The following is a 17653-nucleotide window of genomic DNA, read 5'->3' on the forward strand; positions in this document are numbered from 1 at the left end:
ATTTGGCAGTCTAAGGTATTTTCTTCTACCTCTTTAAAATTAAGGTTAAAAACACACATAACAAACCCTTTCATCTGTAAAGCAGAGTCAAGAACAGAGACCATTATACATTTCCCAACCACCAACCTAGTAGCCACACAGATTTAGCTGTCCCTCTGTCAAAGTACTTCTGGAAAATGAAAATGACTCTCCAAGTTTATCATACTTCGTGGAACAGGAAACATTCTGAAGTCTCAAACTTTAAGACAAAAATATAGTTTCTTGACCCCTTCTACTAATGGTTTTAAGTCGATCCCTTTAAGATTTCTGAAATAATCTTTGCATAGAGCCCTGTTAGAAACAGAAGTCTACTTCTAAATAGCCTTTGTACAATACTGTAGAAAGCTAGTGCATGACCATGAGCCTGGGAGCAAGGAAATGCTCTCAAACTCCAGTTTATATAAACCTATGCAGGCCAAAGATGCCCTCAACTTATACCGAGGGCAGGATAGGCCCATGTTCACTGATACACATCATATTTTAGGGGTTTCTGCCCCAGAAGGTACAATCAGCTTCCCAAATATATCAAATTGCTTCATATTTAATAAACATGGCAGATCATTCCTGCTGTCTCAAATATCCCGTATTGGATACACCACATATCTTGCATTTACTGGTCACCACTCAAGTCACTTTATAGAGAGTAATTGCACATAGTATTCTTCCTGTGAATTGCATACTGAAAAACCAACTTGGTTAATTTAACTAATTCATTGCCAGGATCCAAGGAAAGGCTAGCAGAGGTCTGTCCTCACTGTTTCAAGTGGAACCTCACTCTAAAAACCAAGAAAAAGCAGCGATCAGAGAAATTCACTAGCCAGATTTGCCCCGGGCACAAATGGGCATCAAATACAAATAAATATAACAAATATATAGCCATATGTTTGACATATAAATAAATCAAATATAAAGATCTTGGGGTAGAAGACAGTGCTTCCTCAAAATACGATCCAAGACTGGAGCTAAAGCAAACACTTTTGAAAGAAAAATATGCAGGCACAAATATCTGCATCTTTCTCTCCCACTGCATATCTTCATTCTCCTCTCTAAGATGAACATACGAAGACAATTTTCAAGGCACTATCACATCCTCTAGAAAGTGATGTGAAACAAAGCACACTGTATCACAGGAACAAGTCTCATGGCACCGAGGACAGTAGAATAACTGTTTCCAGAACAGGGTAGAAAAGGCCAAGGGTTTACTTTCTTAATTCAATAGATAGAGTAAAAGTCATCTGTCTCTAGGTCAATGCAAGTAAATTAATTGGAACAGACACCATAACTGGGAGGGTTGCATATCCTATTTGCTCCTGGGAAATACAGGAGGATGCTTCATGGAAGAAAATCTTCAGAGGATATGGTCAATAAGTAAAGGAGCATCTGAAAATAAACATTAGGAAACTGTAGGACACAGGATTTAGACACAGGATGATATATACAAGATAATTAGAGACTTCTGTGTATGCAGAGTGTTCTAGTATTTCTACACTAATGACATCTTTTTCTCTCAGGTAATGTATTAGGCAGTACACCTTTTAGAGTGCTGTAGTACCTAATCACTTTCTTAGCACTAGTGTTTCCTCAGTGAATTTAAAAAATATAAACGCTAACAGCACTTGTCAGGCAAAGGAAAACCACTTCAAATTTGTACATGAAAGCATGTTTGAGTTCTTTTTTAACTGAAATCATGTAAGATTTCTCTAGAATCACTCTATACATATTCAGTAAGTTGACTTTATCATATTTCTTGGTGAGGATCAGCCCTGCCTCAAACTAAGTAACTTGAATACGGTAACAGAACAGAACAAGAAAATAGATGGAGAATGGAAGTGCATTAGTTCAGGAAATGAGGCTAATACCCTAAGGTAAGGCACAGATCTTAAGATCACTACATGGAATAAAAAAAAGGTTCAATTATTAAACAAATCCTCATGAGAAAGCAAAAATCAAAGGCTTTATAAATTCAGCCTATACAGAGAAGGCTATAAAAGTATAAAGTGATCCCTTTCGTTTGTTTCACTCACTGCACTTCCCCCTCTGCCCAATCAATATTCCAAGGATGTCAGAGGTCTTAAGTACTTCATACATGTTACATGAAAAACAAGGGCTTACGCTGAGGTTCAGAACAGAAGTACTGGAGAATAAGTGACTCAGTTGGTCTGAGTAATAGTCATTTATTCAAAATCAGTTTTGTTTCTATTCCTTTTTTATTTTTCCAGACTGCATAGGACTGCTACTGAAGCGTAGTCAAATAAGGTGTGTTTTGAGTAACAGGAAGATTATTTTTTTTAAATTAAAAACTGAAGTTGAGATTGATTTTTTTATAGTTTGAAATGTATATTCTTCTCTTTCTGGCATGCCTGAAATGTATTGGATTAATTTAAATCACAGTTCTAGCTGCCTACAATGCAAAGCTAGAGAACTGAAAATGAAAACTTACACTTGCATGAGGCAGGTTTTTTTTTATATCTGTGCAACACTGTGTCTTAATTGAGAGACACTGCACTAAGATGTAAAGAAGTGTCTACAAGGTGTGGGGCAGACAAGAACATCAGATTAGGAGAGCCAAAAAACTTATATCTTGAAATGCAAAAGCAGCAACTCTGTCAAATAGCTACAAGGTTGTACATGACAGGTACTTAGACCTATGTAGGTACATATCCTTCTATTTAGATAAGCTTAATTTAGGTCATTATCCTATGTTATCACAGTAGAGGTGCAAAACCCAGTCCATGGTTATTCAAGCAAAAGAAATAAGACATAAACCAAATCACAAGTCCTATCATGGCAGAGTAAAATCTATCACCCAATACTTTGTGCAGAGTAAGGGTAGACTCAAACTGATGAGCCTGTGGCACTACCAACTACAAGACCATTATTATTCACTTCATAGTTGGAGGATCATGCTCTGCACGCCAGTTACATGTCCAACTGGTCAATAAACACTTAAAAGCAGTGTTCTCTTAAGTTATAGAGAAAAGTAAAAATGTTTAAATACAGCTCTGTAAAAATATTCCAATTTTTTAAAACCAATCAAGTCAAAAGTAACGTTTTTAAGAGGAACAACTTTTAACTTGCTGAAGCAAAGAGTACAAAAGCTTTACTCAAAGTTATGAAAGGATAGGAAGGCTTATTTTGTGAGGAGCTTTTCTGTTTGCTTCAGTAAGGTTTCTTTAATGTATTCATGTCAGCAATACATAAAAAAAATCTATTTGAGTAGCCCATTAGTCTTTCCCTTGCACAAGACATGTATATTGATATATTTCAAGTTGTGATCTCAGCTGAGCTCCCGATGAACTCATTTTTACTATCACATTTCAATGAGCATACACGGTGCTTGTGTAAGAAATAAGAAATGCACTGAGCAGTAGAAACTCTAGAAATAACTTTGTGAGTAATCAATCAAACTAAGTTCATGCATTTGTCATGCCACTATGTGGCCACATCAGTGGTGTAGATACAAGAGTGAGTAAAACCATAAAGCAAGATTTCCATGAAGAGGGAATCTCTTTGATAAGATCAAACTATAGCATCGCAAAAGTAACAAGGAGGTTCTTAGATGTTCTGAGATTTTCTGCAATTATACCAGTTGATTAAAATGAGACACTACTTCTCCCTTCACATACATACGGCACTTCATACAATGTGTTATTAGATCCTCACTATCACAGAAAAACTCCTCTCTGGGAACAGGCAGTATTACCACATTAGCCAAGAAAAGAAACAGTAGGACTATGTGAAGCTTTGTTGCTTCCGTTTCTGAATGGACATGTTCATAACAACTTCATTTTTCTACATCTTTTAATGTGTCTTCAGGAGAGAGTCAAGTTGGAAAAGCTGTCATCAGTAGGATAAATCACACATTAAGTACAGCAGATGTTAAATAAAGAAAGCAAGTTAATGTTTTAGCTGTATAATAGCCTGTAACCTACTGACTGCAGAAACATTGTATGAACAAGCCAGGTCCCTTTGGAGTTGTTCACTGATCGTGCAATACATCAAAAGACACAGCATCAACGTAATTATTCTAATAACTAATATTCATGAGAAATAGAGCCAATTACTGATTGCTTTGAGACGCAGCAGACTCCAGATGCACACAAAATTCTTCATTAGTACAGCCATATACTTCTTCTGTAAAAATTACAAGAGGCATTTGTGCACGGCATTATTAATGGAATCTGCTCAAGAAGAAAGTAGGTGCCCAGAATACACACACACAAAATGAAGAGGTTTCACACACTTGGTAGGAATTTTATATATTATTTTCATTTAATGAGATCTTATTTTTATAATTTTTTTTAATATTATATATGACTCATGTGGACAGGCTGAATTGATAGGCCAAAGCCAATTGCATGAGGCTCAAAAAGGCTAAGCGCCATGTCCTGCACTTGGGTTGCAACACCATACAATATTAAAGGCTTGGGGAAGAGTGGCTGGAAAGCTGCCCGGAGGAAAAGGATCTGGGGTTGTTGGTCAACAGCCGGCTGAACACAAGTCAGTAGCGTGCCCAGGTGGCCAAGAAGGCCAATAGCATCCTGGCTTGTATCAGAAATAGCATGGCCAGCAGCAACATGGAAGGGAACATCCCCCTGTAATTGGTACTGAGGTCACCCCTTAAATACTGTGTTCAGTTTTGGGTCTGTCACTACAAGAAATATATTTAACTTCTAGAGCTCATCCAAGGAACAGCGACGAAGCTGGTGAAGGGTTTGGAGCATGAGTCTACTGAGTGGCTGAGAGAAAAGGAATTGTTCATTCTGGAGAAGAGGTGGCTGAGTGGAAACCTTATCTCTCTCTACAGCAGTAGTAAGATGGGTGTTGGTCTTTTTTCCCAAGCAAAAAGTGACAGGATGAGAGGAAATGGCCTCCAATTGCACCGGGGGAGGTTTAGACTGGATATTAGGAAAAATTTTTTCACAGAAAGGGTTATCAAGCATTGGAATAGGCTGCCCAGGGAAGTGGTGGAGTCACCATCCCTGGTAATATTTAAAAGACATGTAGATGTGATGTTTTGAGACATGGTTTGGTGGTGGACTTGGCAGTGTTTGGTTTACGGTTGGACTCGATCTTAAAGGTCTTTCTCAACCTAAATTATTCTATCCTTCTGTGAGTTCAGAGAGAAGATACCAGAGAGAAAGAGAGATGATTCTGAACTATTATATCTGGTAATAAGAACTCACGATTTCTCCCACTCCATAAGCAAAAGGAAAAGTGAATGAACTATGATGAATTGACAAAGTTACTCTAAACTAACAATGATCATTTTCATAAGGCAATAAGCTGCTTTTTAAGGCTCTATCTTCAGGAACAATGAAGTTATAGTTTTAATTCAAACTAGTGAATGTTAGGTTGCCACCAAGTAAAATCCCAGTATGCAGCTCCATGCTTTGTCCTCTTAATTTACTAATATGCTTTCTTCTCACAAGGTTCCTACCCTATGGTAATAAAACCACAACTATCTCCATGTCAGCAACCACAAGAACAGCCTTTTCTACTAGGTCTGGAGAATGAAGTAGGAAAATATATGCATTTATCACTAGAATAAGGTACTCAAGAAGCACGGGGTACTCAAAAGCTGAGGGGAAAGGGAAGGTCATGGTGCTTTTTTTGTAGGGCACTTTGTAGATCTCTAAGACTGGGGATGTACTCAACTGATGTTATGGAAATACTTAATCAGCTCAAAGAGCACTAATTTAAGAGTTATAATAATTTCAGAACACAAACGGATCATTTCATGTTCTTTTAAATGTTTAACAAGGCAGTAAATCTTCAAAGAAATTCAGAAAAATTAGTGAACTTGTAAATCTTACATGTTATACAATTGTTTTTCACATACTGAAACTTGGTTGCACATCATTTGGCTACTTTCTTCTTTCATTTGTCAAATTAGGGTGTGTTTTCCTTTAACAAAATCTGACCTCAGTATATGACAGCACATTGCTCTAAGTTTCACAGAGATATTTCAAGTCATCGAGACCTGCTTTGATAAGCAATACATCAAGCAACATATTACACTGCAAAATACTGATACCATAGAACTTAGGAGTTCTGCTATTTTATCTCCTTTCTCTACCCAGAAACTATAGTATGTCACTAAGAAAGTAAATGCTATCCAAAAATAAACAGGAGAAATATACACCTAAGCTTGTCAGTAAAACAGGATATTCCCGGTCAGCATTAGAAGCGAAACATAACACCACTATGTCTACATTGCTCTATATTCTGTCTCTGAACACAAGAATCATGGCTGTCAAACTAAACATGATCAGACATAACTCAAAAAATCTCAGCAACTTAAGACAGGCAACATCAGAAGTCTCTAGCTCAAAGAATTCACAACTTCAGTAGTACTAAACAGCCCTGCAAACCTAACACAGAGAGAAACGCTCATTAACAGTTCCCTCAAGGAAGGGGGGCAAAAAAAATAGTCTTCTGGGCAATAGTTTCTCATTCTTCAACTGACAGCTTTCACGGGAATGGGGAATGCTGATGTTCAATTGGGAAGAAAAAATATTTCCCTAAATGAAAGTATTAGGAGGCAGTGTTCTCATGTCACACTGCGTTGATCAATCAGCCAGGATAGCTGGTTTCCTGAAAACCAGATCAGCACAGATTTTTTTCTTGTATCATGCAGCTCTCAAATCCCTAACAGATACCTAGTTTGAGTTCCTCCTTTCTTTCCCTCCTTTGCTTTTAACCCTGTACACCCATGTGGCGAATTCCCACTGTTTTCCAGTTCATGTAGACCATTGTCAGTGACAGATCTCCTTGCATCCTATAGCTTGCGTTAAGAAGAAGCATGAGTTTCAAATCAAGGCATCAAAAGCACAATTTTCTCAGAGCATTATCCTGTAAGGGCTCTTTAAAGCAGCTTTCCTTCTGGGTTTCAGTAACCTCAATGAAAGCAAAAGTCCTATAGTTCAGCTTGTGATAGGAGTAACACCGCTATTTCAGATGAGCCTTTTAAATAAAACATGCAAGTGAACATCACATGACTCTAGATCAGGACCTTCCATTGACCAAGAGCTTTGTTCCATCACATCCAATTTTCACAATCCTACCTAGAATGATTTAGAGGGCATTCATGGCTTGACTGTGGCTTAACCCTATAAGTCTGACTCGGAAGCCAAGAATTTCTCTTCTCCATTTCCATTTCCTGCTTGATTTTGGCAGGCCAGTGTGGAGTCCCTGTAGAACAAGGTCCACATATATCATGTGCTTCTATCCTGACCACTTAAAAATTTCCTTTTCCTTCAGGAGTTCTCCTGCCCTCCCTTCAGAGTAAAGTTTATTGAATAACTGTATGGTTCAGGTAGGGAAGGTTGTCTGCCTTTTAAAAAATAAAAAGCAATTCTAGACCAAGAGTAATTTTATACATCTATGATCATGAGTCAGCTGAGAAGGTTTACAGAAAACTCTGGTGTTCACAAGCAGCATGGGCTAGTTTTTAGTGACATAACAGCTCACTGTTCATAGAGAAAAAACAATCAGAGTTACTGAATTGGCTCAGAAAAAAAAAGAAAAAACATTCTGAACTATCATCTACTTCCTGAACCTTCAGACACGCCAAACAGAAGCGTTGCTCAGTTCCAGCTTCATGCTTTTGCCAATCTTCAAAAAAATTAAAAAGAAAAAAGGTGTTAGTTTTGTGCCAATGTGGAATGAAAGTCATTGGTATCTCCTATGTGAAAATGTTTCAGCATGAAACATCTCACACCACAGGAACAAAGACTGAGGACATTGTGTTAGGAAATTACTAGTTTGCACCTTTCCTTTTTACTAGTTACCAACTGGCCTATGCCACAGAATCACAGAACATCCTGAGTTATAAGAGATCCACAAGGATCATAGAATCATAGAATGGTTTGAGTTGGAAGGGACCTTAAAGATCATCTAATTTCACCCCCCCACCACGGCTCCACACACTTCCCACTAGATCAGGACCATCGAGTCCAACTGCTGTCCCTGCAAAGGATAACCCCAACACTCACATCATGGGTCTGAGTGCATTTTCCAAATGCTTCGTGAATGCTGTCAGGCTTGGTGCCATCACTGCTTCCCTGGGGAGCTGTTCCCACAGGTCCTATCATTGGTCACCAAAGAGAAGAGATCAGCATCTACTCCTCCTCCTTCCCTTGTGAGGAAGCAGCAAACTGGCTTCCCCCTCAGCCTCTTTTTCTCCAGACTAAACAGATGAAGTGACTTCAGCCTCTACTCATACAACTTCCCCTGCAGACATTTTACTGACTTCCTGGCCCTCCTCTGGACACTCTATAGTACCTTGACATCTTTTTTATACTGTAGTGCCCAAAACGGAACACAATACATAAGGTGAGGTCGCACCAGCGCGGAGTAGAGCAGGACAATCCCCTCCCTCAGCCAGCAAGCAATGATGCACCCCAGGACACGGTTGGCTCATGTACAGCTTGCCATCAACAAAAAACCCCAGATCCCTTTCTGCAGGGCTGCTCTCCAGCCTCTCACTCTCCAATCTGTATACATATGCAGGCTTGCTAAGTCCTAGGTGCAAAACCTGGCACTTGCCCTTGTAAAGCTTCATGTGGTTGGTGATTGCTCAGCTTTCCAATTTGTCCAGATCCCTCTGTGGGGCCTCTTTACCCTCAAGAGGGTCGGCAGCTCCCCTCCCTCCCAGTTTCACATCATCAGCAAAATTGGTTAGTAAACCTTCAAGTCCAGCATCTAGATCATTTGTGAAATATTAAAGAGTTCTGGTCCTTATGATGGAACCTTGTGGAACCCCACCAGTGACAGGTCACCAGCCTGATTTAACTGCATTCACTTTGAGCTTGACCCACAGCCAAGTGTTCACTCACTGCATTATGTGTTTATCCAGCTGTAAGCTGGACATTTTGTTTAGGAGGATACGGTGAGAAACAGTATCTAAGACCTTGCTGAAATCTAGAAAGATTACATCAACTAGTTTTCCTTGGTCAGCTAGGTGGGTAACCTTGTCATAGAAGGAAATTGAGTTTGTCAGCCAGGACTTTCCCTTTATAAGCCTGGGCTTTAGGATTTAAGATACTTAAGATGGCAAAGGCTCCAGGCCTCAAGTACCATACCATTGCAGCCCCCCTGCCACAGGCAGGGACGCCTTCCACTGGATCAGGTTGCTCAAAACCCCATCTAACCTGGCCTTGAACATCTCCAGGGATGGTGCATCCATGACTTCTCTGGGCAACTTGTTCAATGCCTCACCACCCTTGCAGTAAAAAAATTCTTCCTAATATCTAATTTAAATCTTTATTCTTTCAGCTTAAAATTGTTACTCCTTGTCCTATCCCACACTCCCTGACAATGAGACCTTTCCCAGCTTTCCTGTTGACTCTCTTTAGATACCAGAAGGCTGCTCTAAGGTCTCCCTGCAGCCTTCTCTTCTCTAGCCTGAGCAACCCCAGCTCTTTCAGTCTGCATCACTACTCCTTTTCCTTCATCCTAGTTTTCTGTATAAACAGGCATTTTCTCAGCTGATAAAATTGCTGGAACTCAGATGTCTGGGATTTTTTCATGTTAGCCAGTTCCTAGACTTATGCACAGTTCACCGAGCTCTCAGTTTAGGGCCAGGAGTACAAATAGCTCTGTTCCTAATCAAACTCTTTTTGTTGAGGTATTTTAATGCTGAGAACCTTGAGATCTCAAAGAACCTTACTAAATGTTAAATATTGAGTGTTTTCTGACTGTGTAGGGAATTTCCTAAAGTTTTTGATCCTGGTTCTTGCAGCAGTTACTGAGATCGAGTACATGATGTGGAGTACGAGGTGTCTGAGAACCACAGTACAAGCACCTTCCAGTTCAAGAAATTACTGTGAACAAGGAAAAAAAGAATTCTTTATAGCTTTATCACTGCTTCATTTGATTTTCCCATTCTACTTATAGCAAAGCAAACCAATGGACTCTTACTTCAGTTAGCACTGAATAAAGCCTTAGATGTACTAAAGATGATTCAAATCAACAAAAACAATGTCAGGCTTCCTCTGTCCACAGAGCATGTCGTCAGTGTGAAGGACATACTTAAACAAATGTAGACAAAAATACTTTTATAAAATCATCAGCAAATGTTTCTTTGATCACTTTTTCACCTCAGAAGATAAATCCTCCTTTCTGTGAGCTCACCTTTGACTATGATCACAGAGCTAGACGTACTTCCAGTTCAGAGTCAACGTGTGCAGGTCATCACCTTCCACTTGGAAAGATTTCATAAGAACGTTTATTATTCAAAGCCTGTCCCTTTGAAGCTTCCTGCTCATAAAGCCAGAGATGCAGCAAGCATTGTGTGGTTCTGACAGAAACACTGCCTTGAGGTCTGTATTTGAGACCTGTGTTTTTGCCACATCTTTCCTGTAGTTTCCTTTACTGCATGTTGTATGCCCCCAATTACATTCAGCAGGACACTCAAAATGGTTTTCATGGCTTTTGAAAGCACTTTGAACTGATACTATGACTTGGGTTTATGCGTTACCATTAAAGGCTATGCTCCCGCTTTGAGTTAAATTCTTTTTTCTTTCCCCATTTTAAACACAGCATCAGCACAAGACAATACATTCACTGAACTGCCTTACACAGACCTGTGTGGAAAAGGCACCAGTGTTGTCACAGAAAATGTCACTTTTGCCTTAGCAAAGGATTCTAGGCAGTGAGCAAAAAATATTCAGTCCAGTTAAAGTTCCATCAAATTCAGGAAAAGGTTTGCAACCTCAGTTCACAAATTACTGTAAACTAAATGAATGCGTCACAGTTTATTGAATAACTGAATGTGTCCCTATGAGTGGGTCATGACTCAAATCCCAGAAACTCCATTTGATCACTGTTAGTAATATTAAGACATCTCCAAATTTCACCTGAAAGGCACATTTTTACATAGGCTAACACAGTTCAAACTTACCCTTCAATTGTCTCTCTATGCCTTTTTTATTTTTCTGCCCCTCTGGTGACTAAATCTACATGGGCCACCACACAACTCTCAAAAACTGGGCATTCCTATCCTATTTTGCAACATTTTTCACAGAATTTCACAGAAAAGTTTTTCACAGAAAGGGTTGTTGGGCACTGGAACAGGCTGCCCAGGGAGGTGGTTGATTCACCTTCCCTGGAGGTGTTTAAGGGACAGGTGGATGAGACGCTGAGGGGCATGGGTTAGTGTTTGATAGGAATGGTTGGACTCGATGATCCAGTGGGTCTCTTCCAACCTGGTGATTCTATGATTCCCAAGCATCTGCATGTTCTGAAGGTTCTTTGTCCGAATACGAGCATTAGAGATCTTGCTCCTAAGTATTTTTTAAGCAGGAATGATTTTCTGTTTTACAACAGATAAACAGGATCACAGAGAGAACAATTATGTTGCTCAATTTTTTTGCTGCAGATCCACAGCTATGCTTGGGAAAAGAATATGACTTGCCGATTTCCCATCCATTTAATTATAAGAAAAATAATCATTAATTAATAGAAAAGCTGAAGACCGGGCCATTATTTATTTCCTCTGCTGACTTCAGGCAAGATCCTCGGCCAGTAGAAATTAATGGCAAACCCTCATTGTGTTCAGCACGAGAAAGATTAAATCCCTGGTTTCTTTCCTCCCACTACCTTCCCTAGAGATGCTGACAAAGCATGAAAGTTTAATGACTATGTTTCACTTAGAAATAATGGTGAAAAAAAATGCACCAAACAGTCGCTGCATATTTCTTTTCCCGTTCCTTGATCAGGGCTTGGATTTAAACTTGGAAAATTCAACAGGAAAAACACACAAAAAAACCGTAAGATATAACAGCAGTCTGAACAACACAAAGTCTTGGACTTAATTTTATGAAGCAGACCCTTTTGCATTTAGGATACTTTTAAAAATCACATTAACTGAACTGAGAACTGCTTTCCTTGCCCGTTGTCACTCCTCTCTCCCTCTCTCTCTCTCTCACTTTTTCAGGCTAATCTGTGCACACACTGAGGGGATTGCCAATATGGAACATCCCGCTGAGTTTGGCAATTGGGAGCTGTAATCAATCACTTCATAAAATCCTATGTGTCAGCTAGAAACCAGTTGTGTTTCTTAAACAAGCCAATCTGCTGAACAGTTTAAGTCATGAATCCATACAAAACACTAGAAAAACAAACTCATTTGGATGAAATCTTACTTTATGGTGGATTTTCTTTTTTTAACAGTTAATAAGAGGGTAGAAATTCTTCCTTTTTGTTATGGAGAGATGCTTGCAGACTCTTCAGTGTATGTGTATGGATTAATACAGGGCAACTCTTCACTTACTGGTGAAGGTTACCACAGGTATCCCTAGTTGTTATACTCACATTACTAACACGCACACAGCACGTAGTTCCCAACTTTTTTCAGACAAGTAATCTGACTTAAATATAAATTTAATGACTAGTGATGGGTGATACTCAACTGTTGACATTATAAGCAACAATCAGACTTCTCCAAGTCACTCTTACAATCAGTCCATACTCCACCATCTTCTACAGATTATGAATTCAAGCATCAAACTCGGACAGCTCTAATGTCTCAGCTCTAATCTGCATATCAATTCTCTTAGTATAATTATAATGTACAGTAGGAAACCATAGTTATCAAATACCAAGGAAGCAGACATATCTCTGAAGAAACTGATATCAGACTGAACTGATATTACCAACACATCACTAAACAAATGAGACACTTTTCAACCCAAGGCTGAACTTCATTGGAATGAGATCAGCATAGAAAGTCATTCTTTCCATAAATATTACCTCTTGAAAAATAATGTGCAAATTAATTTCTTTGGCCAATTTGCTACTTATTGTGACTGCATGTTCTACTCTGTGTCCCTAGGTAGTTCTATGAGCATAACTTAAGTAATTCATGAACATTTTGTTTACTTAATCTGTCCCACAAATCTAAGAATTTTTCCACTCCGCTCTTTAGATAAAATATAAACATCAAAGATGAAAAAATAAGGAGAAGGAATAAGAAACATGAAGAAGGTACGCTGCAGTGAGAGAAACTGAAGAAAGAAACCAACTGAGAACAAGTGAGGATAAAAGACACAAGTCTTTAATGAGCAGAAGCCTGTGCAGGTAACCTACAATAAAAACTGATCACAAGAGATCTTTTACTACCTTGAATACATTGCAACACCTTTCAGAAGTAGGATAAAGCAGAAGCCTTCCTCTCAAAACTTCATTTATCTCCTACAGCTACTAATGGGAACAAACTCATTCTGAAAGAACATAGCTATTACTAAGTACAATAATAAAACATGTTTCCATTTACAGATTGAAGGAAGAGGATATATTTTTTACATTTTTTCTGTGAAATGAGAGTACTGTCAAAGGTACTTTCTTAGGACACAACAACAGAGTTCCATTCCACTTAGACCAATAAAAGCTCAAAATGCAGGCAAGGAATCACACCTCACAGTTCTTTGTCCTGAGAAAGTTACTCTGAAGCAGCATAAACGGTGGGTTTATTTGCCTTTACCACATTGTACATTCTGTTAAACTTCTAAACTCGTGACTTGCTAAGTGTCTTGTGGGAGGCTATTTTTTGATTGGACCTAGGCTTGGAAAGGATTAAGTGTCAGATTCATTTTCAGAGAAATTTTGAAGTATCTGAGAAAAAAACAGGAAGAAAAGGAACTGGCAATAGCTAAATACTAGTTTCAACAGCAAGGATGGTTATGTGCCTGTTGTCTCAGTGTATTCCTGATGGAGAAGGCAATAAATTTAAAATTGTTGTGGCTGGATAGTGCTTCATCATTGTGACAGTCCCAGAGGAAAAGTTGCAAACAAGTACTTTCTAAATCCATCACCACTTAAACACAACAGTTAATCTTTCCTCTCAGACTTTGTATTGTATTTTTAGTTAGCTGTTTATTACTGATAAGTGACAATTGCTCCTGGAAGATAAAAACAATAGTTTTTAAATGCAGTTAGGTTGCAGATTTTCCTTATTGTTCTCACGCTTTTTGAGTTAGGACATGAGAATTTATTTCTGGCTTGAACAAGAAAGTCATGAGAAAACAAAATATCACTTGCTCAGAGCTTAAGCTTTCTCACCTATACAATAAAACTAATGGGCAACACAGCCTTTTCATAACCAAATGCTGGAATCATTGTCAAATACCACAGCTTAAAGCTGGGAGGGGCTGGACAGGGAGTCAACTGACTTCCAAAGGACTGCAGCTATTGCTTCCATGAATGTTATCATAACAACTCAGGGCTGAAGCTCAAAGCTGAGCTCAACTCTGGACACGAGTTACAGGAAGCATATACAGGTCCACAGTCTGACTCTAGTCTCATGTGCCTCAAATGCAGCATCTTGACAGACATTGACTCAAGCCCCAGTAGATAATCGGTGAGCCACCAGCTCTAACAGGACAGTTCCTTGGTGCTTGGCTGATTTACTATACTGAAAACTTAACTCCTACATAGGTAAAAAAGCCTGCCTTTAGGCACCTAGAATGAAAAGGATTTGACTGTATCGCAGAAATGCAAGATTTTTTAAATACATATAAATGAGACCACTTCCAGATTGCAAGATACAGACTCTGCAACAGAGCATATGGGACTGTAGACTACAGTAAAGCCCCCTTCAAGCCTAACTACCAATTTCATTCCCACGCAAAACAAGGCAAAAGGAAAACTTCCTTGTTTTACCTTTTTCACAGAATAAAAGCTATGTATATTCTGAAATAAAAAGGACCTTTATCATATATACACATTTAGATGTAATTTTGTATTCATACTACAGCTTTTTGTTCATGAAAAAGTTAAATGTTTTCAAAAATGTATTATAAATTTTTTTGTCCATTTACCTTTCAGTGCAATCTTTATTCAGTCTGTTTTATTTATCTGTATTTCTAGCACCCTTACTTTATCACGTATATTAGAAATGTCCTAAAACTAGAAAACATTTCTCTCACATAGTGTACCACTACAGCTGGTCTCAGACACCTCTGGAGACTGGATTTTGCACGGATAACTAAAAAAGATTGGCTAAATAGCCAAATCAGGTGCCCTGTGTTTACGACATATACACTGACTTTTGCAGAAGTCTGGGAAACCATAAATTCCAGTTTAACCTGAGTAATAACCATTGTTGTATATCATTACCATCTGCACTGTTTATGAAGTTGTACAACCATGTTTCTGACTAATTCATACTATAATTTTTATTCTAATTAGAACTACAGATTAATATATGTCAACTAGAAGGCAAATACATGAACAAACATGGTTTTGCCTAACTGGAGCATGACTGTCTACTGTTCTACATTGCCCAGCAACAACCACAGAAGGTAAGTAAAAATGCTTCTTCCATACACTCTCATAAGCTGAAATGTTACTGATCATGATCACCACGCACATGATGTCCCTCCTCTTAGCATCACCAATCTCTCACTATTGTCTTACAAGTAAGATCAGAGAGGACACGCTTCTTCAGGTTGAAACTAAAGGTCAGACCACATGCCCTGTAAAACTACCCTCTCCTACCCCTCCACAAGTCTCAAACCAGTGTTGTCTGCATCATAAATAGCAAATTTGCTTTCATTAATCTCATTATGTTTAAATTCTATTCCACTGATTGATGGTCACACTAAAGCCATTGCAGATGCAGTCTCTGGTTCATTACAAACAAAAAACTAACCCCCAACCTAATACAAGCTCACCTCAAACCATGTACTAATATTTCCCTGCCTGCACTTTGATCATATTCTAGAACACAGATCTCTGCTGTTATGTATGAGACAACTATGGACATATGCACTTTAAGTATCTGTTTACAATTAAATAAAAAGAGGATATGTGACAGTACCCTACGGGGCATGGAAATAACTCCAGGAGAGAAGCACGGCTCAAGTCCAAGGAGCTGTGATGATCTACACAATGAAAAGTGCATTTATCATTCCAAGGCATCCCTTCTATTTATTTCAATACAAAGGAAAGAATGGAAAATGGTATCGAGAAATCAATGTACCTCGCACCACTGTGTAACTGTTTCTTTGAAAAACAAAACACAATGGAATTTTTCAAAACTGTACCTCTGAGATGGCTGGAAAGAGACAGAAGACTTTTGGTTTTAACAGCTTACCACAAACCAAGGTATTTTTTGCAGACAAAACAGAAGACCAATATGACAAGATTGTGATATAAAGTCTCAGGAAACTTATTACCTGACTCCTAGACTCCAAGAAAAAAAGAAATGTCCTGTGGAAGAGAAATTATGCAAAACCTTCCCTATAATTGGCAAAAGTATTTTTTAACCAAAGGTACCATGATCACTTTGACAGAAAGAGTGAGAGTGGCATTTTGTGGGGTAACATCGCTGTTCTCTGCTCATCTCAGATTAGTTGTCACTAAACACTAACTATAAGCACATATTAGTATTCGTACTTACATTGACTTGTGTGTACTACAAGCAATTGTGATGTCTGAAACTCTCTGGCAATTGTTTATTCCCCCATAAAACCCTGGCTTATTGTTTTAATTCTGAGACATCTTGCCACCTACTCTATTTCTGCATCCAATTGTGACTCGAAAGACCTCTTCTAAAACTCATACAAGTTGATTCAATTGAAAGAGGGTTAGACTTCCACAGACTTAGGATACAAATACACACACACAAGCTACTAGTTAGGCATCTCAGTGGAAAATGATCACATACATGTTTTTACCCCACGGAAAATGCAGGGTTATTTGAAGGATCAAACCTTTTTAAGGACGAGAGGCACAGTACTTCTTAAGCAGCACCCAATACAGAATAGCTCATGTTGCAACTAACCAGGTAATAACTTGTTCAAAGAGCCATTCCTTGAATGTGAACATTCCTTCAGCTGTTAAGATGTTAGGTAATATTACCACAAGCACAGGTAGCATTTATTGAAAAACTGATGCTTAAGCTCCACAAGAAATTCCAGCAATCTACATACTAACAGGCTAAGATTAAGCAGAACAAAAAGTTATGCTTTGAAACACATTCTAGGATGTCTACCTGTCTGATGCTCTCCTGTGCTGTAATTAACTGTTCATTGAAGTCAGTGGTCTCTAGCCTAGGACCTTTCGGATATGAAGCTATGAAGCTTAGTGCACTACATCACACACCATCATCATCATGTTCTGTTAAATAAAGCTGAGAGGAGAAGAGAGCTGCTTTGGTGCAAGGCCAAGCATATTCAGTTACTGGTTACACTCATTACATGGCAGGAAGAACCCATTAACACAAACAGGTCTGGTGAAGCTAGATCCAGGGAACATTTGAGGAAAATTTCACAGCATGGAACCTCAAAAAGTAAAGAAAATAAAAGAGGGGAAAAAAGTCATTCTTTGAAGTATACATCACCAACACAGGTTGGAAAAGAGAAGCCATTACTTCATCACAGCCCAGCAAAAACAGGAAAGCAACAGTTTAAAATCCAATTGAGAAAGTCCAAATGTGTGTGAAAGAAATAACTTAGGGAAGTATAGAGCAGATGGGCTAAAGTCATAAATGCATTTGTAGGAAAAGCACTAAGAGCTCATGAAGCATGCTGTATAAAGAAGGACAGTAGTGATAACCTATAGCAGATTTGCCTAAAGCAACCCCAAGTGTCCCTACTGAACATACCAA

This window comes from Phaenicophaeus curvirostris, chromosome 4, assembly GCF_032191515.1.
Source record: "Phaenicophaeus curvirostris isolate KB17595 chromosome 4, BPBGC_Pcur_1.0, whole genome shotgun sequence".
Lineage (NCBI taxonomy): Eukaryota > Metazoa > Chordata > Aves > Cuculiformes > Cuculidae > Phaenicophaeus > Phaenicophaeus curvirostris.